The following is a 25134-nucleotide window of genomic DNA, read 5'->3' on the forward strand; positions in this document are numbered from 1 at the left end:
AACGGTAGGATATAGAGAGTGAAAAATGTAGAGAATATAATATGCATACAGTAATGAGTTGTATTGCACTTTCATTCAGTATGAAAGGAGAATATGAAGTCTTTATTGAGTTTTGTTCAGCAGCTCATGGGCCATTTCATGCATTGCATGAAGCGCAGCACTGGTTTATTTCACATCCAAGTGCCTGGTATATATATATATATGCAGTTGAGATGTCAAAAGTTAATACATTGGGGGGCATATTAACGAAAAACACGTTGTAGTACATTTAGTAGTACTGCAATGATACTACTCACATACTACAAAGGAATATTTATAAACCAACATGTTCCGCCTCTTCAATCTTTTCTATACAGAGATCTCTGTTCAGATTGCAGAGCTCTCTGCCTATATAAGTCTACGTTTTAGTAGTAAATGTAGGCTAAACAGGGGAGTGGCTGGAAAATGGGCAATACTTGCTACCATACAGGAAAGGTTTAAAGAAGAGTAAGGATTAGGGAGGAATAAGTAGTGATTAAGGGAGGTATAGACAACTGCCCACAAAAGAGTAAGCCCAAAGTTATTTACAAACTAACCCTCTAAAATTAATACAGTCAAAAAGCTATCAAAACAGTTGTAAACAGTTGTAAACTGTAACACAAATAGCAAACCTCTGGTGTTTGGTGTTTGCAATATCCTTCTATGGAAACATCTTAAAATACAAAAGCATAAGAAATAATGTTATGGTAAATTAACTTTTTTCAATGTTTAAAAAGAATAAATACATTTTGTTTAATATTTAAAACAAATCTATACAATTTGAACATGATATTATTTTAGAAGCATTTTATTAATAAATGTGTTAAAAATTAGAACTCCATGCAAGCTTTATTTTTTTGTAACACAAATCAATTCAAATTAATTTTATACATACATTTAATAATTTCTAACACTGATTAAAAACAATAAACATTTACTGTAGGTGACACTGGTATAGAAATCGCCAAATAGAAAATATACATTAATGAAATACATTTAAATTAATACATTTTTATTACACTGTTAAGATAAAAGAGTTGTAACTTTTTTACTTTCTCTGGGTTTAGAAACTGTATATGAAATTATTTCACATTATTTGACCTCAACATATGATTAGTATTCTTTTTGAAAAGTTTAATAAGCTTTTTTTTGTACTTTTCTCTAAACTTCATTATAGGGAAATCTTCATTGTGATGTTGGGGACCTCCACCTGCTTGTGAAATGTTATTGGCAATAGTTTACACTGCACCCTCTTGTTTCATAAGGGGGAGGGTCATGTGAGTCTACAATTTAGAGAAACTTTACACTCAGAAATGGGGACTAGCCAGAAGTAGTAAATATACTACAGACCATAAGAGTAAATTTACACAAGTAATCGGGAGCAACCCATCTACCAAACTCCCAATAGGGTGGATGCGGCCTTCGTGGTGACCTCCCTACAGGAGTTATTAAGAGTTTCATGCTAGGTCGGCAGACTGAAACCTCAGTTTCCACCTGCTGATCTAGCAGGAAACATGCTACAACATTGTCTCCATCCCGGCGGCAATGCTGTAGCCCACAGAGTGCATCAGCATCCTCTCAATATTCGCTCTCTGAAAAGCAGACAGTGGACATTGCAACAGGGATGGGCAGGGGGGCCAATGCACTGCTCATGCCAAGTTCATAGGCAGTGCAGTGGCCCCCCTGTGGCCCCCTGAACGTGTTCTCACCAGCCCTTTGATGGCAGTGAAACCACCATGAAAAGGCTGCCAAAGAATAAGGTCTTAATCCGCAGGGCAGTGCAGCATGCAGCGCTGCCCTGGTGGATTATGATCGCCACCACCGCCTGGCTTCCGGGATCATGGATCCTGGCGGTGCTGCCAGGGTTGTAATGTGGTGGTAAGACCGGCACAACAGCGGCGGTTCTGACCACCAGTGACACACGTAATAAGGCCCTTAGTCGTGCAGTTGCTCCAAGCCAGGCCAGGCCAGAGATGGTATAGGCCAGGCAAGAGATGTTTTAACATTGGCCTAATAAAAAAGTGGAAATTTCAAACCTTTCATCAGTACTAATGTAGTGCATGCCAGTTTCGTTATGATGCCCCTCAAGACAGGCATGTGCCAAATAACATCCTTGTCTGCTTAGTATCAGGCCTGCCAGATCATACATATAGTAATGATGATCCTGACGTATCATTTGTTTTTTATTGTTAAATTACATTTTTTATACTCTACAGTCATATAAACAGTTCAAGTAAAAATAAATCAATACAATCATGTCACATCACAATCCCTAAATTATGTTAACTTAGCCGCTTTTAACAGCACTCTTTGTAAATAATTCTAAAGCAAAATGAAATTCATAGTAAATTCAACAGTGCAAATATAGTTGCAACTAAATAATGGACGCAGGACCAGTCTTAAAATCTGAACATAGTTTCCTTGTGATATTTCGAGTTCAGGGAGCATCTAAATGCCACACCTAGATTATCATACTTTTTGACAGTAGTTAGTTTTCCACCACATAGGCCAGGCTAGTTTTTACCATAACAGGTACATTTTCTTCTAAAACTAACTTTTTAGGATCTCCAGTTTGTTTATGATTCTAGTTTTCTTTTACTGCATGATGGTATTACATTTGCTAAGGTATCATAGTTGTGACAACATCTGTCTGTGAATCAGGAATGTACTCACAACTACCATGGGAACTCCCTCATCTATGCCACAGCTATATTATTGTGCAAACATTCCCCCCGGGGCAGCTCCATTGGAGAGCTCTCAACTGGGCACTTTTGCAATTTGTTTCTCCCTGGAACCTTATCAAGATGTAGAGGAGTGAAAATTGTAATTACGTGAATCAGTGCAATTCTGTGTAAGTCTTAATTAAAATTAAGATAATTAAGTATTTCTTAACTAAAAATGTCTATCGAATTGACTCTGCACTAAAAGCCTTTTGGTGCACTGGCCCATGGTAAATACCCCTTACTCACTTTTTACCACATAAACCTAAAAAAAAAACAGAAATCTGAACCAACATACAGAAGCCACTTAGCAGAAAACTAATGATGTAGATAAATCAATAGATTGTAATGCCACCTGCTCATGAACTGACTAGATTTTGGCCTGAGAATGAAACAAAACTGCTGCCTTTTAATACCACATACTACTTTGTAAATACCCATAGCTACATTTATTCTGAATTGACCTTACAAGGCTGGAAATATCCACTTGACCACTCACATTGGCAAGTCTTATTTAATCAGGTCAAGCTATTTTTAATAGATATGTTCTGTTAAGTTGAAAAGTGAAGGGGCAATAAAAGATGGCTTTAAATCTTGTTCTATGTCACATTTTCTCTCTGTTCACAGACAGAAGTCAAAAGTCCATTTCTCTTCCAATTAATTTTCCTTCTGACTGCAGAATTCCAGGACTTTGTAAGGTGAACCAGGTGACCTGCTCCTTAGAATGTAAAATAAAGGGATATATATGGTGTCAGGTTTTTCCTAACACACATTTAAATGACTAGGTCAACTGTGCAAACATTTCAAAATATATTTCAGTAGTTGTGAAAGCCCTTTTTTATATTTCAGTGTGATGAAAAAATATTTAATAGGATGAAAATAAATCAGAATACTTTACGTGTTGATGAGCAAAGGATATGTTTTCTGATTGCTAATACACCATATAGTGCTATCAGCAAAGCTACAAGTTAGTGGAGAGGATTTTGGACATTTCTTGGAAAGTTACTGTGTGTAGATGACAATCTGTTACCACATAATAGTTTAGTAATACATTTATTAAAATTAAGTGTTTAAACAAACTCCTGCCCTGATGGCAATGTTTTTAGTAAACTAAAAGAAGTCCTAGGTTATGTGGGCTAGACTTCGTGGGTATGTGAGCTAGAATGTTGTGATGCATGCAGCAAACTTTAGTCTACTTAATCAAAGAGGTTTTTTTGTACTGCAGAAATGCTAAGCTCACATATTTGACAGTGTAAACATATGTGAGAATTAAGAAAAATGTGACTCTGTAAACTATTTGCCTAGGATCACACAATTTGAGACCCGTTTACGTGTCAAGTACATTACAGTTAGGTACAGTAGATTATTTAAGGTACTCGACCTGCAAGTCCAGTAACATTTTTGTGATTTTTCGACCCCTGCTTTAGTTATATTACAGTACTTGTCATCACGAGTAGGAGAGATGTTGTTGTTTATAAGGAAATGAGCTTTTTGTTTGGTCTCCCCAGAGTTTCCACTTTTATAAGACTGCATTTATCGGCTTGCTTTGTCATCTTCATTTTTCTGCCCCATTAACATTGTAAAAGAATAGTTAACCACCATCAGTATATTCACCTTTCAAGTAAGGCCACAAGGTATATTGTACATGAGGTGCATAGTTGGCATAAATGTTAAGTGCTTAAGTGCAGATGTGCACAATCCACAAGAAAGACTTTCAGATCATTACTTCAGGCCTGCCACAACAAACCTAATTAATGCTACAGCAAACATAAGGAAAGGGACATTCAGTAATTCATATCTAAGTACTATCTTAACAGCTGCATGGTGAGAGGTTTTAATGTGCAAAAGTGAAACATACCTAACATTTAGAATGTCATGTACCTAGATTAACAGGATACGCCATTTTTTAGTGTTAGGCTTTCATACTTCTTTTGTAGAGCAATACCCCCTTATGAATAAAAGTAGGGACGTGCGAAATTCATGTAATTAGCTTTTTCCTAATTACCTAAAATGATGGTAAAATTACAAAAATTTACACCAGGCGATGCAAAATGTAAAACTGGCATTTGGTGCTATATTTTAGTACAAAATTTGTCCTTGCATTCGCTTAGGACATCAGGATGCATTTCACGCTGTAAAATAACAGCCACTAGTTTTTTGTCCCTAGCATTAGTCCTGTGCGTTCATAGTAAATTTGTACCGCAAGTGGGGCATTTGTGGTAAGTTTTTATTGTGAACAGACATAATTACGTGATGGGGCATATAAACGTAATTTCCTGAATTTTGAGCAGCAAGAGTAATGCGCAAATATGCCAATTACACTAGCGCAATGTAAATGTCGACCAGGCGTAAAAAAAAGTTATAATTTCTAATCAGGTTAAAAGTAGCAAAAGACCTAATCCATGCACGGTTCCAATATTCTTAAAAATCTAATTCAGTAACAAGCTTTTATGTTTGTTAAATAAGCTGCAAATATTATTTTATTAAAATGTGCATTTCTCTGCTCAAAGACATAGCAACAGTATTCAGTTAAGTTCTGGTCAGGCTCTCCCTTTACCTTTTGCTTTAACTAGCTCTTTGATGAAGTGTGAAACATAATTCCTGGAAGGGAACAACAAGCTTCAAGAATGGTAGGAAGGAGGTGCTTATAGTTCACCTACTGCTAGTTATTGTCAAATGTCGGAGAGAGGAGTGGATAGGGATGCAGATAACAGCACTAAGAACAAACTAGAGTCTGGACATTTGTTATTTTAATAGTAATCAGGATCGCAGTGTGAAAAAGGTTTTTCATGGTAGCATATTACCAGCCAAACTGTCTCTACTTTCAAGTGGAGTAGACCTGGCCTCAAAGCCGGCCAAAGTTGGTCTTCAAGGAAAGTTACCTCATTTTAGTAAGATAGCCATGTTTTGAAATTAAGAGCTCCACACACTGACATTGAGGTGCTGCTATTCTGCTTGAGGAAGGACTGAGACCTTGAATTCTACTTCTTCTTGTTCCCTAGCTTTGGGCAAGCTTCTTTGGAGTCAGGTCAGCTGTACTCCTGTACCCTTAGGAAGATTAAAGGCAAAAGTGGTCATCTATGAATATGAATGAGCAGATCGGTTAAGACTGCCCAGGAGTTTTAACAGCCACCGGGAAGAGGTAATTTCTGTCTGACTTAGTTTTGACTCTTGTCCATAGCTGGGAAAAGGCATAGAGATGTCTGTCTCCAGTCTGATGTGTACTGCCAGAAAAGCACAATTAAGATAAGAATGTTTTGAGAATAACAGCCTGAAAAGTAACTGTGGTCTTGCCTACTAGATAGTGAAAAATGTCTAATTGCAAAAAACGTATTGTGGCTTACCAGGAACTGACATTGGGCTGACTGCGCGCTCATTGCTTACCAGTGATTGACTTTACTGTCACTCTTGCCTTCTTGCTTTTTTCTACAATGGCTTTCCTTGTCTCAGCTATGCCCCTCTCCTTAAGCTTAGACTTTTTGTCATACTTCTAATGGCTGGCTTATATTCTCCCAATTGTCAATTTTGGGGAACTTCTTTTTTGGTTAAGCCCTCCATGCAAGCTTTTGTGTGCTTCTTACCCTACCAAATACCGGGAAACTGATTCAGCAATGGGGCTCGAACCACGCTGTGCATTTACAACATGGCCGAAACCACAAATGCATCTTTACAATGCATTCCTTAACCACACAAGTCATTACAACGACTTGCCTTTGGGAAAGCATTGTTGGCTGATGCTGGACTTTAAGTCCACCACTTTCCCTACTGTGGCACAGACTGGAGTTGGAATAGTAGATTAAACTATTCCAAAGTCCAGCGCTTTCCCCAAGGCAAATAGTTGTAATGACTTGTGTGGTAAAGGAATGCGTTGTAGAAATGCATTTGTGGTTCGGACGTGTTATTGAAGCAGGAGTGGTGAATGCCTGTGTTGTTCCAATGTACAACCTAAATACCTGCCTTTCTGTGCACTCGATTCCTCTCAGCATTATATGCTGCTTGCACATGTGTGCTTCTCCTTCCTTCCCCCTACTCTGTATTCATCTCTGCCTTATATGCATTCTCCTCTTACACCCTTGTTTTTCTCTCCCTTGTGTAATACTTTTCCTCCCCTCCCCCACCCAGCTTTACTTTGTTTTATTTCCACCCACTCACTCCTCATTACTTCCCTCATACTCACTCCTCCATACCCTCGCTGGTCCTTTGCTATTTAATTTTTTGCAAACCTTTTGGAAGGTTCTGCAGCAAATTACTGCCAGCCCTTCTTTCTTACAAATAACTACTCCAGTTTCCTTGTTGCTTTATTTAGCATTCCATCTTAGATCAAAACATAAAAAATGTCACCCACAGCTTTTCCTAGGCATGTGTTTGGCATACTTAACAAATGATAAGCTGATGCCGCACCTTTTTTATCTTTCTTTTTTCTTTTCACTGATGCTGCATAGCATTAGCATAAAAATAAAAGCTTTTTTTCAATAGTGTACAGCATCAACAAAAGGCATTGTCAAAGTCGATAGGTCCCAAAGGTGAAACCAATTTTCTTCACTTTAAGAAAATCATAACTCCCTCGTTCCGTCATTCATTTTTGTCACTTTGGTCTAGCTTAGATCATCACATTTTTTCTTTTAAATAAATGTGGTGGAAATTTTGTTTTCTTAACTTTTGTGTTGTTTTCGGTGAAACACAAATTCTAAACACACTTTTCTCATGGTAGAGGATGTCGCTACCAAGGGTTAAGCTCAGCACTTCTGGTTAAAAACCTTACCTCACAAAGCATTTGTTTATGAATTTTGGGGGAGTTAATTCTTTATTGTGTCCTCAGTTATTAATCCAAAATGTTGCCGGTTTCCTGACTAAAATCACAATAAAGGGCACACAGAGACTTGTCTATGTGATTCATCTTCATCTGCTGAGGTACTCATTTTTCCTGGCTGCTCCTGTTGTACAGTTTAATTCTCTTTTTCTCACTCAGTTCTATGCCCCATGTCTTGGGCAGCAGACTGGTGGAGTGTGTCCATCTTTCATTTCACTGTCCCCTTATTTGCACTTTCTCCATGCTGTGGGTAACATTCAGAATACTTGACACCTTCCTGCTGGCTTGGTCTCCTGACTATTTCTCCTCTTTGCACTGTGTATTGGACCTAGGAGTGTGGAAGATGTCTCCTCTCCAGTGTTGACACCCTTTTGCTTCCTCTCCCACTTGGAGCGACCCCACCCACCTCTGGACCATTGCCTCTATGGCCCGGCTTCCGCAACCGATTGCTTCTCCCCCCATAGCTTCCTTCCTCCTCTGACGATGTTCACTATGGGGTCCTTCTCTCTCATTGGTGACAGGTGGGATTGGCTCTAACTTGGCCTCTTGCGACATAGAAATAAGCTCAAGCTCAAACTGGTTAGGTCCCCCTCTTTAAGTTCCTCCTCTCTCCCATCCCCTTTTACTTGCCCTCCTTCCTTCTTCTCATTGGTCCTCCTTCCTAGTCAAGTTCCATCAGCACCAGCAGTGCATGTTACTTGTTATCCTCTTTCCTCTGAGGTCTCCTGCTTTCTTTGCATCCCGTTCCCTGAGTATGTCTGCATCACTGACAGTAATATCCCTTAATGTCAGTGACATAAATAATTACATTAAACGTAGGAAAGTGTTACACTATTGCTAGCGCAGGTGTTCTAATAAAAATTATTAATGAGTGTTTATGTATTTTGAATAATAAGTTTATGTAGAAAAAATAAGAACATAGCAAAATAATGCACACATTTGAAAATGTGATTTTGAACAATAGCCACCAATGTTAACGAAATGTACTAATCAATGATTAAATAATATGAAATGTTGAATATATGTAAGACTAATGCAGTAATATGTCATATTAAGGATTATGAATTAAGATTTAGCTTTATTAATTATAGGCCTTAACTTAACAAGTGGCTTGGCCTACTACCTAGGCCTCATGTAAAAGCTGTATTTCTTAGTGTTTAATGAAATAGCTAACCAAGGAAGTTAAACTGTGCATTTCTATTGTATTGTTTAAATGTGCTCATTACAGAAGTTTCTCATGTGAATCGACTGCTAGGAGATTATGTTATTGCTAATGCAACATTTTATATGTAATGTGTGTGAGACTGACTTTCCCAGGACAAGAACAATGAAGATACTGACTAGAGTAGAAAGCTGCAACAATATTGTTACCTGACAAGCCGGATGATGAGGACATTGCAAAACAAACCAATCAATGACGTGTGAACGGAGTAATATTAGAATTCATAGATTTGAGATTTTAGTTTTATTGGACAGAGAAGAGAGTCATTCTGAGAGAAGACAGCTTACTGCTAATTTTTCCTGACCGAGAGGTTACTACTTCCATATGCGTCTTGACAAGAGACATGCTTAAAGACTTTCCCCTTTTAAATTCTGATGCTGAATCCTGATGCCTTGCTGATCAACTGATGTCCTGAGGATGAAGACTGATTCTGCTGTGCTGATCCACCCTGAGGATAGGTATATCCAAATTGTGAATATCATGCATATTTGCTTTTTTCTTTCTAGGTACCAACTGCGCTATTTTGATAGAGCCATAGTTAGATGTTTTTCCAACTTTGTGTTACTAAATTGTTTTGCATTAAGCGTAACTTGCTGATGCTAATCTGGTGTTAGTTAAGGATTCTCACTCATTGAATTATGATAACAGTGACTAATGCTTGATGAAATTCTCTGCTAAACTTCAGGTGCATCATAACGTTGACACAGTTGACTCTGCTACTGATCTGCACCAAAACCTTAGAATGTATTGTTGTTCAAGCTTTGATTAGATTACGTTTCTTCCGCCGTTTTAGACAACCAGTGTTGTTTCTGTATGTGTTTCATTTGATATTGAGATTAATCTACATGACCAAAGCATTGTTAATATAGGGAAATAAACATTCTCAATTTTACTAAAGGTGTGGTTATTCATGACTAAAAGGTCATGGTGCGTTACAATTACTGACTCCAATAATTATTTATTATATTGATTACTAATGAATATTGATTATTGTGTATTAATTATTGATTATGTACTGGATCTATGATAAGAACATCTTAATTGTGAGTGAAAAGGTTCATCAACCTATTTGCGTCCCCTTGTAAGTTTACTTATTAAGGTCAAAAGCGCTAACAGAGAAGGTAGCAGACTGATGGTTTGTCTCCTTAAGAGCTTACCATAGATGTCTGGTATAGAATAATAGACGGACAGGGATGGTAAGAGAGACTGATGGTTTGTCTCCTTAAGTGCTTGCCATATATGTCCGGTACAAAGTGACAGGTGTTAATAGAAACAGTGGTAGGATTGAAGGTCCCAGAGGTGGTAGTAGAATTCATTGAGATTTGGATTTTGTTTTTCAATGATGATAATTGGAGAGAAAATGATGTTCCCCTACGGCCATAAATGACTTTCCCAGATCCTGGATCATGCTAATGGTTGTTTGAGGATGTTCCCAGCGTTCTAGTGATAGTTTGAGTGAAGTAGGCTGCGCAGCTTATGCAAATCGCAGGTGAATTGTGAGGTTTGAGAGGATTTTAGTGAGTTGCGTACTCCAAATTAAGTTGTAGTAGGAGGGTGCGTACTCCACAGTGTGAGAGTAGGGAAGTCGTCGAATTACATATTTGTTTGGCACATTTGTGCTAAAAAATTGTTCACATGTGTAACGGGCGAGGTGCCGATCCCGGGTCCGAAGCTCCCGTCGGGGAAGAAAACCGATACCCCCGGGGCACGGAAGAGGATTCCCCTATAATGACGTATGACGCTGAGGGCGTCATAAAGAGGAAAAGAGAAGACGGACGGGGAGAGAGGTCGGAGGAAAAGGAGGAGCCGAGAACGCGGAGAAGCCGAGGAGAGGAAACCACCATCACCCAGGAACTGGAGGGAGAGGAAGACACCGCCAGCAAAGTAATCGAGACGGAGGGAGACGCCCGGTAGTCGGGACGCCTAGAGGAAAAGGAGAACCAGTGGGCGACCCCCAACCCGACCGAAGAGAAATCGGGGGACTACCTACGTGCCGGCCGCGCCCCTGGAGGGACGTGGCCCTCCCAGGTACGACTATACCCTGCCTGGCAGACTCTGTCAGGTTGGCTCGCAGGGAAAAGAGGGAGGTGGGGGGAGAAAAGGGAGGACGGGGAGGACTTTTTAAAAGAAGGGCATAAACCTGCAAAGAGAGGGGAAACCCGTTTACTTAACCCACGGACTGGGACACCTCCCGAGGAACCCTAGAAAGGAGAGAAGGGGTTGTCTGGGACTAAAGGGGGAGAGAAGGCACAATAACTAAATAGAGAAACCCACCACAACCAGCACCGCCGCCCCTATCTATTTCACAACCCCTACTAACCCCTATCTGATTCCTTACCTTAGCCCTACTTCATTTTCACTTACCTGATTATTTTTATTTTTATTTTCTTTTGGGGAATACGGGCGACCGGAGGACGGGAAACCAGACCGCCTCAAGACGGAGCCAAGACACCACCAGAGCCTGGAAAGGGAAAAGAAAAGGGGCTTTGAGGAAATAGAAATTAGGGCTGATCTTGTGAAGAGGAACAAGAGAGGACTGGCCAAGATATAAATAAAACAGTAACTATTACATCAAATAGCAGTGCCTGTCGCATTCTTCCAATATCTTACATACGTCAGATAACGAACCCATTTACAACATGGTTGTTGATGTACGGACCCTGTGTGGTCTAAGACTCTAGAATATATTGAAAAAGTGTATGAGACATTTGGTTATATGTTGTAATCTGTCTGGTTTAGTAGGTGGATTGGGTGTGGTCAACAAGTCAGTGTGTGAATTAAAGTGAGTGAAAGAAAGTTTTGACTGAGATTTGGCGAGTCCTACGTGCACCAGGACAGACCCATTGATCAATTGAGAGTAAAATTTGCGGGTCGAATTTTGCTTGCGAATCTGGGAGACCGAGAAAGAAGGAGTAGCTGTAAGTGTGGTAAGAGCCATCAGTGAAAAACCCGTAAGGTTTCTGAAGCAATTGTGTTACCTTTCCTGTAGTAAACCAGCAGATTTGTTTTTTGTTTTTGGTTTTTATTAGTGCTTGCAATATTTTTCATTAGTTTGTGTGAATTGGAGTGAAGGAAAACAAGCCGCAAGACTTTGTCAGTTTCAGTATGTGTGAGTGTGACGTCATTGGAGCCATGCTGGGAAAGGTCGTTTAGTGAGAAGGGTTGGCAACTGTCCATGGGAGGCTACTGGTTGAGATCGTACGTGAAAGGAATCTTGGGATTAAAAGTCACTTCATGATTTGATTTTGAATAACAAAAAGATATAAAAGATGAAGTTTTATAAAGCGTTAAAAAGTGCCCTAAGGGGAGATACGTATATTACAACAAGTGTAGACAAGGCTACACCACCAGAAGGCACACCAGCTTACTTTGTAATGGAAGAGAAAGTTGTTGCGCCATGTCTTTGGTTAAAGCGATGGTGCAAATTGACAGAGAAAGATGGGAACTTAGCATTTCCTACAAATGGGACGTATAATTTGAGAGTTTTGGAGCATTTACGATGGTGCTGTATGAATCGAAGCCCCTTCCAAGACCAGCACAGTTTGAGGCATTAGCGATTTAGGAGCTAGTAGCTAGACAACAACCGAAATTCGAGAGAAGGATGAGAAAGGCAGAAAAGACTCTTGCAGAGGCTGGATGGGACTGTGTTCAGAGAGTTTGGAGGATGGAGGCTTTGAACAGAATTAAGTTGTTTCTGGCAATTATGAAGGAGAATGGGATGGAAGGAAAGAAAACTACTAGGAAGACTAACAAAAGTCTGTCTGAGAGTAAGGAGGTTAGAAAGTCTTCACCCTTAGAGGAGGAATCGAGGATGATGAATTTATTGGTACATGGTACATGAGAGTGGTCCAAGTACCAGTGTTGATCCGACAGCTCCGACACAAGTTAATGGGACAGTGAGGCTGGTGCAGTATAATGCTAGCCTGACACAGAATACGGTGCAAAGTAGTCTTAATGTGCCTACCACTCCTGTAGTGCAGACCCAGATGCGACCACCACAGGTGCAGAGAATTTATCCTGATGTGCCCATTATGGAAATGACTTTGAACTTAGTGGTGCCCACGAAGCAGGTCTTTCCGACACCAATACTGGTTCAGACTTAGACGACTCCGATTTTCTTGCCCCAGGTAATGCTAAGATTTACGCCAGTAAAAAGAACACAGTCAGATATGACTCCGATGATGAATCAGAGTATGGGAGTTACTCTCCTACAGAGCATAGGTGCCAGAACAGCCCCAGATGCTATATCGCTACCTATTACAGTTGGCCCAGTGGTACCATTATTTGCACAGAAGAAATCGACTGTAGGTGAACGGGGAGCAATGTCCCAGAACCTAACAAGGGGAGGACATAATGAACATGTTCAGGTAGTCTCTCCTGTGGGACAGACTTTTGATGGATCAAGATCATTGCTAGACCTTAGTCCATTTGTTGCACTCCCAGATACAATGACAGGGCCAAACGTTAGTCAGAGTTTAAAATTATTGACACCGCAGACTCCAAATGCAATTGCCTAGCAGGTGCCACCAGTGCAAGCAAGTAACATTTTGTTTCAAGGTTTGACAGCTCACCAATTAACTGAATGGTTAGACAAGCTGAATACCCCACAGAGTGCCCATAAAGGAGAGGAGCATTTGAATTATACTAGGCTAGGCATGGAAGCGGGTGAACTCATTGAAGGAACAATGGGAGTGAATAGGTTACAATCCTACACAGAGGCAGAGTTGAGATACTTGTGCCCAAAGATTATGAGAGAAGTGAGCAATGTGCATAAGAGATTAGCAGACTTGGCAGAGAAGTACAGCATAGAAATAGAGAAAACAAAGCATTTGAAAAGGAGTTCCAGATTAGATTTTGAGGTGAAAGATTTTGAACACATGAGATCTGCCGGAATGAAGGTGCACCTTAAAGAATTGCTTTAAAGTGCTCAGACCTGGGAGCATTAGACAAATGTGAAGGCAGATGGGTAAAGAAAAGAGACAAGAGAAAAAGGTGTTCTTTGGAGCTGACTGAAAATGTGCAGCAGTATAAAGATCCAGTAAAGATCCAGTAAAGATGTTACCAATGAGAGAGATTCCATTGGGGAATTTTGTTAATGTCCCGTAGAGTAGAAGTGACATTCTGTCATTTACAAATGATTATCCAAAATTGAGAGAAAAGCCCGTAGAATGGTATCAGTAGAAAGACAGGTTTGTGAAATTTTCGAATTGTTTGTGGGAAGACTTGAACACATTACTAGAGATAGTGGTCCCGGCTGATCTGTGGATCGAGTGCAAGAGGAGTATAGATTGGCCAACAAGTAAACTGGAGAGAGACAAGAATACAGGTGCACCGTCTCCTGAGGTAATTAAATATTACTATAAGGGGACTGAGTTTCTGAAATCAAGAATTTTACCAAAGAATATTGATTGGCAGAGGATTGACAGGACAGCTCAGGAAGCAAAGGAGTCGCTACATGCATATTATGAGAGATTATTACAGGCATTCAAGCATTACAGTGGTACAGAAACAATCGAGGCGAAAGACATGCTTTACTTTGTGTTCAGATTTGTGGAAGGACTGAGACCTGAAATTAGCCAGATGAATAAGAGTCATTTGACTTGCTGACAAGCAAAGCTGATTGATGAGGTGTTGCAGTATGTGAAATACTGTAGTGATGCGATTGAGTTGAAGCAGAAAACGTTGAAATAGAAGGCGATGGTGATGCAGATAAAAGCAGCTCAAACAGCAGTGCATCACAGCAGCAGCAGGGAAACATGATGTTTCAGTCCCAGATGAGAGGTAGAAGTTGTGGAGGCAATATGAATTGCGGTCCAGACTTGAATACAGTAGTGGTTCAGAATGATGCGCAGGGAACGAAGAAGCTATTGCCATGTCACATTTTCAGAGCCATAAGAAATTGGAAATGGGAGTGTCCGATAATGGTGCAGGAAGCTGTTGTTCACCAGAGTGATGACATCAAATCATTCCAGAATGTGAGAGGACCAAGAGTGAGGGGTCCTAATCCAGATGTTCATAATAATGTTAATCAAGTGCAGAATTTCCAGCCCATGTAGCAGGTGCAAATGCCCCGTGCAAAAGTGACACAGTTGCAGCCGATGCAACAACAGGTTCATACCATACCGAGACAGCAAATTCAAACACCTCAAGCCCTGTTGGAGCAGCAACAGAAGATGCTTTCTCAATAGTTCACAGGTCAGAGGCAAAGCAGAAATAGTAATACAGTGCACCAATTTACCATTACACGGTGAGAATGGAATAAATAATGACTGGACGAGTGACTGTTCAGATGAGGAGCCGTGTGTGCTTGCGACCTCCTTAGAAGTAGATCAAAGAGGACCATATGTGAAGCGAAAAGTTATGGGACACAAGGTTTCATTCTTGGTTGAAACAGGAGCTACACGCTCCACAGTGAGAAGTGCAGAGGTTCCAAATTTGCCCCTTTCAGGTATAACAGTGCAGGTTGTGAGAGGACCAAGAGTGAGGGGTCCTAATCCAGATGTTCATAATAATGTTAATCAAGTGCAGAATTTCCAGCCCATGCAGCAGGTGCAAATGCCCCGTGCACAAGTGACACAGTTGCAGCCGATGCAACAACAGGTTCATACCGTACCTAGACAGCAAATTCAAACACCTCAAGCCATGTTAGAGCAGCAATAGAAGATGCTTTCTCAATAGTTCACAGTTCAGAGGCAAAACAGAAATAGTAATGCAGTGCACCAATTTCCCATTACACGGTGAGAATGGAATAAATAATGACTGGACGAGTGACAGTTCAGATGAGGAGCCGTGTGTGCTTGCGACCTCCTTAGAAGTAGATCAAAGAGGACCATATGTGAAGCGAAAAGTTATGGGACACAAGGTTTCATTCTTGGTTGAAACAGGAGCTACACGCTCCACAGTGAGAAGTGCAGAGGTTTCAAATTTTCCCCTTTCAGGTAGAACAGTGCAGGTTGTGGGAGTAGCAAATCAGTATTTGACAAACCTGATTACATATCCAGTTTAGGTGGAGATCGGCAACTTCCAGGGATTGCATAAATTTGTAGTCTGCTATTCAAGTCTGGTATCCCTACTGGAAAGAGACTTGTTGTGTAAAATAAGGTGTTTGATTACTTGCTCAAATGATGGAATTGAGATTCAGATGAATAGTGATGATGAAGAAGAACATGCCCCAGAGATTGAATGTGAAACTACAAATGAGGAGTACCCTTTGATTGAATTTTCCCCGATGTTCACAGTGAAATAGCTTCATCCTGATTAACAGGCAATGGTTAAGGAGAAAGTATGGGATTTGAAAGGAAAAGGAGTAGGTTTGATAAGGGAGTGGAGCCAGTCAAGGTTACTGTGAAGCCAAATGCAGTTTTTCCTCAGCTTCCACAGTACCATATGCCACAAGATGTCCTTATGAAAGTGGCTCAGAGAATCGCAGATTTTGTAAAGCAAGGGGTTCTGAAAGAAGTATTGAGCAGTCCATGTAACTCAACAATAATGGGGTTGCAGAAGCCCTGTGGGAAGGTTTAGATTGTTCAGAATTTGAGAACAATAATTGAGATTGTGGTCAAATGTTGTCCCATGGTGCTAAATCAAGCTGTGATAATGTTCTAGATTCCATGTGATGCTGAGTGGTTCACTGTTATCGATTTGTCACAAGCATTCATTTCTGTGCCTCTTCATGAGGATAGTCAATTTTGCTTTTGTTTCAAATTCATGGATCGAGATTATTGCTGGTGCAGAATTCCTCAAGGGTTTTCAGAGTCACGTTCCATATTCAATCAGATCTTGAAAAATAATTTAGAGTCATTGGAATTGTCTTTCCAATCGACCTTGGTGCAGTACATTGATGACCTACTACTTCCATCCAAAACAAGGGACGAGTGCAAGTATGATATGATTGCCCTGCTGAACCATTTGGGAAAGAATGGTCACAAAGTGTCTTCGCTTAAATTGCAGTACTGTCAGAAAGTAGTGAAATATTTTGGTCATCAGATTGAAAAGAGTTCAAGAAAGATATCCAGAGAAAGGATTACAACCATATCGCAGATAAATCCCCCAACTATACAGAGAGAGGCCAGGATGTTTTTGGGGATGGTGGGCATTGTCGCCAAAGGATTCCAAATTTTTCAGTCATTTCAAAACCATTGCAGAAGCAGACTCACAAGGAAATCACTGATCCCATAGTGTTAGACAAGGATGATATGAAATCATTCACTGAATTGAGAGAGAGTTTGTGCGGGGCTCCAGCATTGTGTATGTCTGACTACACGAAACCTTTCACATTGTTTTGTCATGAGCGTGATGCATGTTCTTTGTCTGTCTTGACACAGGTCCATGGAGGTATAAACCACCCCATAGCATATTGTTCACCTACTTTGGACCCAGTCGCAGCAGCCTTACCAGGTTGTTTGCTCGCAGTTGTCGCAGTTGGTCAGAGCCTTACACAGTGTGAGGACATTGTGATGGTACATCCCCTGACTGTAATGGTCCCTCACTCTATTGAGATTGTACTGACAAGGATGAAAACCCAATACTTGACTGGTGTGAGGTTGACTAGATATGAAACAAGTATTCTAGGGTCACCAAATGTATCATTGAAAAGATGTACAGTGTTGAACCCGGCATCCTTACTTTCGAGTGGAAATGCTGAAATTGAAAAGGAGGAAGATGTTGAACATGTTTGTCTTGAGGTAAGTGATTTATGCACAAAACCGAGACCTGACATTAGAGATACCCGACTGGAAGAAAATGACCAAATTATCTTTGTCGATGGTTCTTGTCTGAGAGACAATACAGGGACACTGAGAGCAGAATATGCTGTGTGCACAATTACAGGTACCTTAGAAGCTTCTTGGCTTCGAGGAGTGTATTCTGCCCAAGTAGCAGATCTGGTAGCCCTTACTAGAGCGTGCCATGTCTCTCCTCAGCTGAGAGTTACAATCTATTTGGATAGCCAGTATGGATTCAGAATAGTCCATGATTCTGGTCAGTTGTGGTCACAGAGAGGTATTCCTGACCTCTTCTGGTACACCAGTGAGAAATGGTTAGAGAATTAAAAAGTTGTTACATGCTATTCAAATGCCTGAAAATGTTGCCGTGGTGAAATGGTGTACACATCTGAAGTCGCAGGACAATGTGTCACTGGGAAATGGAAATGCAGATCAAGTCACAAGGTTTTGCGCATTGAACTATATATCGTTCAAAACTGTTACCTGAAGAAGATGAAACTTGTACAAGCTATGCATTGAAAATAATTGACACTTTGGGAGAATCAAAAGTGTTTCAGAATGATGTTGACAGGGAGGAGAAACGTTCATGGAGCAAAATGAAATGTGTACAAAGACAAGATGAATTGTGGGTTTCAGAAGAGGGTCGATTGGTTTTACCAAATAGCCTGTTGTCTCAGATGGCGAGGTATTATCATGGCCAAGCACATATTGGGAGGGATGCAATGGTTCGTTTGTTCAAACATGATTGATTTAACCCAAAGTTTAGACAAGTTGCTGAAGCTGTTTGCCATCAATGTGTTGTTTGCCAACAACTAAACGCAGGGAAATGGACAGTGGTTAATTTGAGCCACATTGGAAGAGCGGGAGGTCCATTCAGCAGAATGCAAATGGATTTCATTGAGATGGTAGTGTGTGGAGGTTTGAGATATGTGTTGGTTATTGTTTGTATCTTTAGTGATTAGATTGAAGCTTACCCTACACAAAGGAATTATAGTCTCAAAGTGGTGAAACTACTGCTTTGGGACCTGAGACCACGTTTCAGATTTCCGATCTCTTTAGAATCAGATAGGGAAAGTAACTTCAATAATGAAGTAGGTAAATTACTATGTGCAGCACTGAACATTGAGCAGAAGTTGCATTGTAGTTTCCGCCCTGAAGCATCAGGACTAGTGGAACAGATGAATGGTACATTGAAATCAAGAGTTGCAAAGATGTGTGCGTCCACAAATTTGAAATGGCCTGACGCATTACCTTTAGTGTTGATGTCAATGAGAAACACCCCTGACAGGAACACAGGATTGTCACCACATGAGATCCTCATAGGTAGAGCAATGAGGTTACCAGCGGTGCCAGCAAATGCACTTGTCAACATTACAGATGATATGGTGTTGGATTACTGCAAAGGTCTGGCTGATGTGGTTCGCTCTTTTTCTCAGCAGGTGGAAGCCACCACACTTCCACCGATCCATGACCCAGGACACAACCTGAGAGCTGGGGACTGGGTTGTGGTCTGAAAGCACGTGAGGAAGACGTGTTTGGAGCCTCATTGAAAGGGACCTTATCAGGAAGTTTTGTCAACTACCACAGCTGTGAAGTGTGCGCGGATTCCAAACTGGATTCATGCAAGCCATACGAAGAAAGTGGCATGTCCACTGGATCTTGAAGAAGCGTTGTTGAGAGTACCAACCACAGTGAGACAAGTCTCAGGGCTGGAAGGAGAACAAAGGGGAACTGAGACCAGATCTGAGCACATTGGGGACGGTCCAGTCACTCCTGTGAGAGATGAGGGAAGGGACCCCGAGGAGGGCGACGGAGAACCTATCTCAACTGAGGCAGCAGGAGAGCCTAGTCAAAGGAGGGCTTTCCCAGAAGCAGATGAGCTTGAAAGGCAAACAGAGCAATTGCCAGACCTAGAAGGGGAAGGAGTTGAGGTGGATCAAAGTCACTGTGATCTGACGACTCCTGAACGGGTTGCAGGTCTGTCAAGAGAAAAGACCACAGAACAAGGAGAAGGCACAAGTTCGACACTGAAGTGAACACTGACAAAGGGTCCACTGAAATGAGATAAGTGTCTAGAGTCACAGGTGGAGAAAGGGAAAGAGGTGGTCATTGAACCAACAATTGAAGAAATAGATACCACATGGAGAGAAGATCTAAGTCAAAGAGAGCTGAATGGTGATTGAAAATTGAAAAGGAAGAGGATAACAAGTCGAAGATACCCAGGTCCTGAATAGGCATATGCAATTACGAATGAATGACAGCAAGAGTTTATTTCTTTTTGTTTTGATAGAGAAGTTCAGGTTCAGTATTTTGGCACGTGAAGGACACTGATGAACTGAACTGTTGAAACAATCTGAGGGAAAATCTTTGAGAAAGAAACTGTTGAAAGTAATCGGAACAGACATTGATAACCTGATTTGACTTTTGAAACCTGATTTTGATAAATCTGCTAACCGATTTTGACAAGGGACCCTGGAAGTGAAACTGAACTGCTGAAAGAAGAGTTGCCTATTTTTGATTTTTGATGCAAATTTTTCAAAATTTCTTCTGCCTTCTGCTTCTTTATAGATCATGAGTAACATTAGTCAACAAGGTAGAGATGCTCAGCTCTGTAAATACATGAATATTGGTTTGGCGATTATGTTTGGGATATTGTTTGTGGTGTTAATTGTGGGTAAGCCAACCATACTTCTGCTTTTGAAACAACTACTACACTAATGGCATTAAAGAAGTTTAGGTTTGATGAGAAATATTTGCATGAGGATACTAATGCGCAGGGAGAACTTTCTTCTAATGTTTTCTATCTCTTATTGAGTGAGTATGTTGAGACAATGGATGTGAAGAATTGCTTTGTGTGTACGCAGATTCCTTCATCAGTTGAGGAAGGAGTCACCTATCATAGTCTGCCTTTAACCTATGGGATACATTGTAGTCTGTTACTAACAAGATTTTACAACCAGGAGTACATCCAATACTCTTATTCTAATTATGGGGGAGAGTCACAACCTAAAAGAAAATGCAATTGTTAATTCAAATGCCATGAAATTTGTCATCAAATAGCAAACTTTACTTTGACATTTAGTAGCGATTATGGGAAATAGCAACGCCTTCATATAGCACATTGAGTCATCGTCAAAACAATATACTCAAGACAAAACACAGTTCCATTAATTCACCAGCACAACAGCATCCAAGATACGTTCATTTTCAACTACAGTAAAGAAACAAATGACAGAGAAAAATGATTACTTTGTCCAAAATAGGGTAGCCCATTCCTGTGCATGCTATCCTATGACCAGGGGAAGCTCTGTGCGGTACACATGACTAAATGAGCCTGATAGTCTGTCAATATTGGCTTCAGGACAAAAGTAAGTAAAGTAAATAAGTAGCAGTTTTCTAACGCACGTGAATACCAAAGTTTCTCAGTGCTAACAAAGATAATACCAATTTATGTGGAGAAAAGGAGTAACTCAACAACCACAGGCTCTTTTTGACCAAACAGAGCTACATCAATTCTCCCAAATACAAATCTTTTTCCCTGATGTCTGAATCACACCTTATATCAAATCCAGGGGTCATGTGTTCCATCTGTGTCATACCCAGTGGTCCAAGCGAACAACACCTCTCACTTCTTTTAGATACCAACAGTGCTAAGAAACCAGTAGCACTGAGAAAACCCTTTTAGACTACAAAAATAAGATTAGGGTACCAGCCCTATTTCACACCCAGGGCCCATGCGTACCATCTGTGTCACACCCAGTGGTTCAAGCAGTGAGCTCTCAACCCTGTGTCAGACCCAGGGGACAAGTGAATGATCTGTGTCACACTCAGCAGTCCAAGTGAATGACACCTCTAAAAACTGAGGTGCTAGCTCTATATCATACACAGAATCTATTTGTACCATCTGTGTCAGAGGTCCATGCGATGAAGCCTCAATCCTGAATCACACCCAGGGGAAAACTGTGTCATCTTTGTCTCACCCAGCAGTCCAAGTGACAAACAACATTCACCTTTCCTACCGTGCTGACTTTCAAAAAAAGGTGACTTCTACAGGAACACTTCTGAGACCAACCTGCGACTTCTCATTTCGGACACATAAAAGAGGTAACATGCCAGATTTCTGTCAGTGGCAGGATGTTCAGGTTACATTTTTACACTTCTTCCTAGTTTGCCATATGCCAAATGCTGCGACTAAGGGTCTGCTGGGAATAAGGCTCTGATGTTGCCTCTTACCCTCCTGACAGAGGCTTAAAAATGGACCTCCGCCCTGTGGATTCAACAGAACTTCCAATCAATTGTGGCATCTGCTCTCTTTCGATCACGTGGGGGAGGCCGAGAGAGGTTTCAAAGGGAAGGAAATGTATTTCCTTCCCTTTGAAGTCTCTCTCTGCGTTTTGGCAGCCGGATTGAAAGCAATCCGGCTGTCAAAACGCCCACTAGACACCAGGGGTGTCTTTTGTAAAAATTAAAGTGGCATGAGGGAGCGACCCTTTGGGCAAGGGTCGCTCCCAGGGGGGGCATTTTTTTTTAAGGCCTTTTCTGCCCCCAGGTGGGGCAGAAACCTCTAGGCACCAGGGATAATTTTGTTTTTTGTTGTTTTGTTTTTTGTTTTAGGTGTGGGGAGCGACCCCTTAGGCAAGGGTCGCTCCCAAAGGGTGCAAATTATATTTAGGCCATTTCTGCCCCCCTTTGGGGAAGATTGGCCTATTTTTATGAGGCGAAACCACTAGACACCAGGGAGTTTTGTTTTTGTTCGTGAGTTTCACGTAAGGGGAGCAACCCCTTAGGCAAGGGTCGTTCCCCTGGGGGACAAATTTATTGTAGGCCATTTCTGCCCCACAGGGGGACAGATCAGCCTATTTTAATTAGGCCGATCTGCCCCCAAGGGGGGCAGAAACCACTAGGCACTGGTGATTTTTGTTGTTGTTTTACAGATGGGGAGCGACCCCTTAGGCAAGGGTCGCTCCCCTGGAGGGGCAAATTGTATTTAGGCCATTTCTGCCCGCTTTGGGGGCAGATCGGCCGATTTTAGATCAATCTGCCCCCAAGGGGGGCAGAAACCAATAGGCACCAGGGATCTTTTTTTTTTGCGCCATCAGGCAAGGGGAGCGACCCCGTAGGCAAGGGTCGCTCCCTGGGGGGTGTGGGGGGGCACATATATTTTAGGCAATTTCCGCCCCCCCTGGGGGCAGATCAGCCTATTGTTATTAGGCCGATCTGCCCCCGGGGAGGCAGAAAGCTCTAGGCGCCAGGGCAATTTTTTTTTTTGTGTTTTTTTTTTTTGTTTTGTTTTTTTTAGAGATGGGGAGCGACCCCTTAGGCAAGGGTCGCTCCCCTGGAGGGCAAATTGTATTTAGGCCATTTCTGCCCGCTTTGGGGGCAGATCAGCCAATTTTAGGTCAACCTGCCCCCAAGGTGGCAGAAACCACTAGGCACCAGGAATCTTTTTTTTTGCGCCGTCACACAAGGGGAGCGACCTTGTAGGCAAGGGTCGCTCCCCGGGGCGTGGGGGGGCAAATTTATTTTAGGCCATTTCTGCTCCCCCTGGGGACAGATCGGCCTATTGTTATTAGGCGATCTGCCCCCGGGGGCAGAAACCTCTAGGCGCCAGGGATAAAACAAATTTGTGTTTTTTATTTTTGTTTGTTTGTTTTTTTAGAGATGGGGAGCGACCCCTTAGGCAAGGGTCGCTCCCCTGGAGGGGCAAATTGTATTTAGACCATTTCTGCCCCCCTTGGGGGCAAATCGGCCGATTTTAGGTGAATCTACCCCCAAGGGGGGCAGAAACCACTAGGCACTGGGGATCTTTTTTTTTTGCGCCGTCACGCAAGGGGAGCGACCCCGTAGGCAAGGGGAGCTCCCCAGTGGGGGGTGGGGGGGCACATATATTTTAGGTAATTTCCACCCTCCCTGGGGGCAGATCAGCCTATTGTTATTAGGCCAATCTGCCCCCGGGGGGGCAGAAACCTCTAGGCGCCAGGGCTAATTATTTTTTTGTGTTTGTCCACGTTGTGTTTTGGGCCATTTCCTTTTGTGGGCGCTAGGCCCACCCACACAAGTGAGGTACCATTTTTATCTGGGGACTTGGGGGAATGCTGGGTGGAAAGACATTTGTGGCTCCTCTCAGATTCCAGAACTTTCTGTCACCGAAATGTGAAGAAAATGTGTTTTTTTAGCCAAATTTTGAGGTTTGCAAAGGATTCTGGGTAACAGAACCTTGTCAGAGCCCCACAAGTCACCCCATCTTGGATTCCCCTAGGTCTCTAGTTTTCAAAAATGTGCTGGTTTGGTAGGTTTCCCTCGGTGCCGGCTGAGCTAGGGGCCAAAATCTACATCTTTGCAAAAAACACCTCTGTTTTCTATAAAAAAATGGGATGTGTCCACGTTGTGTTTTGGGGCATTTCCTGTCGCGGGCGGTAGGCCTACCCACACAAGTGAGGTATCATTTCTATCGGGAGACTTGGGGGAACATAGAATAGCAAAACAAGTGTTTTGCCCCTTGTCTTTCTCTACATTTTTTCCTTCCAAATATAAGAGAGTGTGTAAAAAAGACGTCTATTTGAGAAATGCCCTGTAGTTCACATGCTAGTATGGGCACCCCGGAATTCAGAGATGTGCAAATAACCACTGCTCCTCAACACCTTATCTTGTGCCCATTTTGGAAATACAAAGGTTTTCTTGGTAGCTATTTTTTACTCTTTATATTTCAGCAAATGAATTGCTGTATACCCGGTATAGAATGAAAACCCAAGGCAGGGTGCAGGTCATTTATTGGCTCTGGGTACCTAGAGTTCTTGATGAACCTACAAACCCTATATATCCCCACAACCAGAAGAGTCCAGCAGACGTAATGGTATATTGCTTTAAAAAATCTGACATTGCAAGAAAATTGCATTTCTGTCACTGACTGGAAGGAGGCTGAAAGCACACAAAATCGTAAAAATGGGGTATGTCCCAGTAAAATGGCAAAATTGTGTTGAAAAATTGGGTTTTCTGATTCAAGTCTGCCTGTTCCTGAAAGCTGGAAAGCTGGCACCGCAAACCCTTTGTTGATGCCATTTTCAGGGAAAAAACCACGAGCCTTCTTCTGCAGCCACTTTTTCCAATTTTTTTAAAAAAAACGAATTTTTCACTGTATTTTGGCTAATTTCTTGGCCTCCTTCTGGGGAACCCACAAAGTCTGGGTACCTCTAGAATCCCTAGGATGTTGGAAAAAAAGGACGCAAATTTGGCGTGGGTAGCTTATGTGAACAAAAAGTTATGAGGGCCTAAGCGCAAACTGCCCCAAATAGCCAAAAAAAGGCTCGGCACAGGAGGGGGAAAAGGCCTGGCAGCGAAGGGGTTAAGACAACCAGCACAAATAGATGATTACTAGTAGTGGAAGTAAAAGACAGCTCCAAACAGATTCCTGAAAGTTTAGCATTCATTCAAGAGCATCATACATTGTATTCTGTAGGAACCCAAAAATAAATAAATCAGCTTTATTTCATTCCCATGAGAAAAATAGACAAAAACTGGCAGCGGGTTCGAACTGACGAAGAAAATGCACCTATTCCTATCACCAACTTGTAAAAAATATTTATAATATACAACTGTTATCCATCATGAAATGTGTGCACTGAAAAAAGTACCTGTCGCCAA

The sequence above is a fragment of the Pleurodeles waltl genome, chromosome 4_1 (genome assembly GCF_031143425.1).
Source record: "Pleurodeles waltl isolate 20211129_DDA chromosome 4_1, aPleWal1.hap1.20221129, whole genome shotgun sequence".
Taxonomy (NCBI): domain Eukaryota; kingdom Metazoa; phylum Chordata; class Amphibia; order Caudata; family Salamandridae; genus Pleurodeles; species Pleurodeles waltl.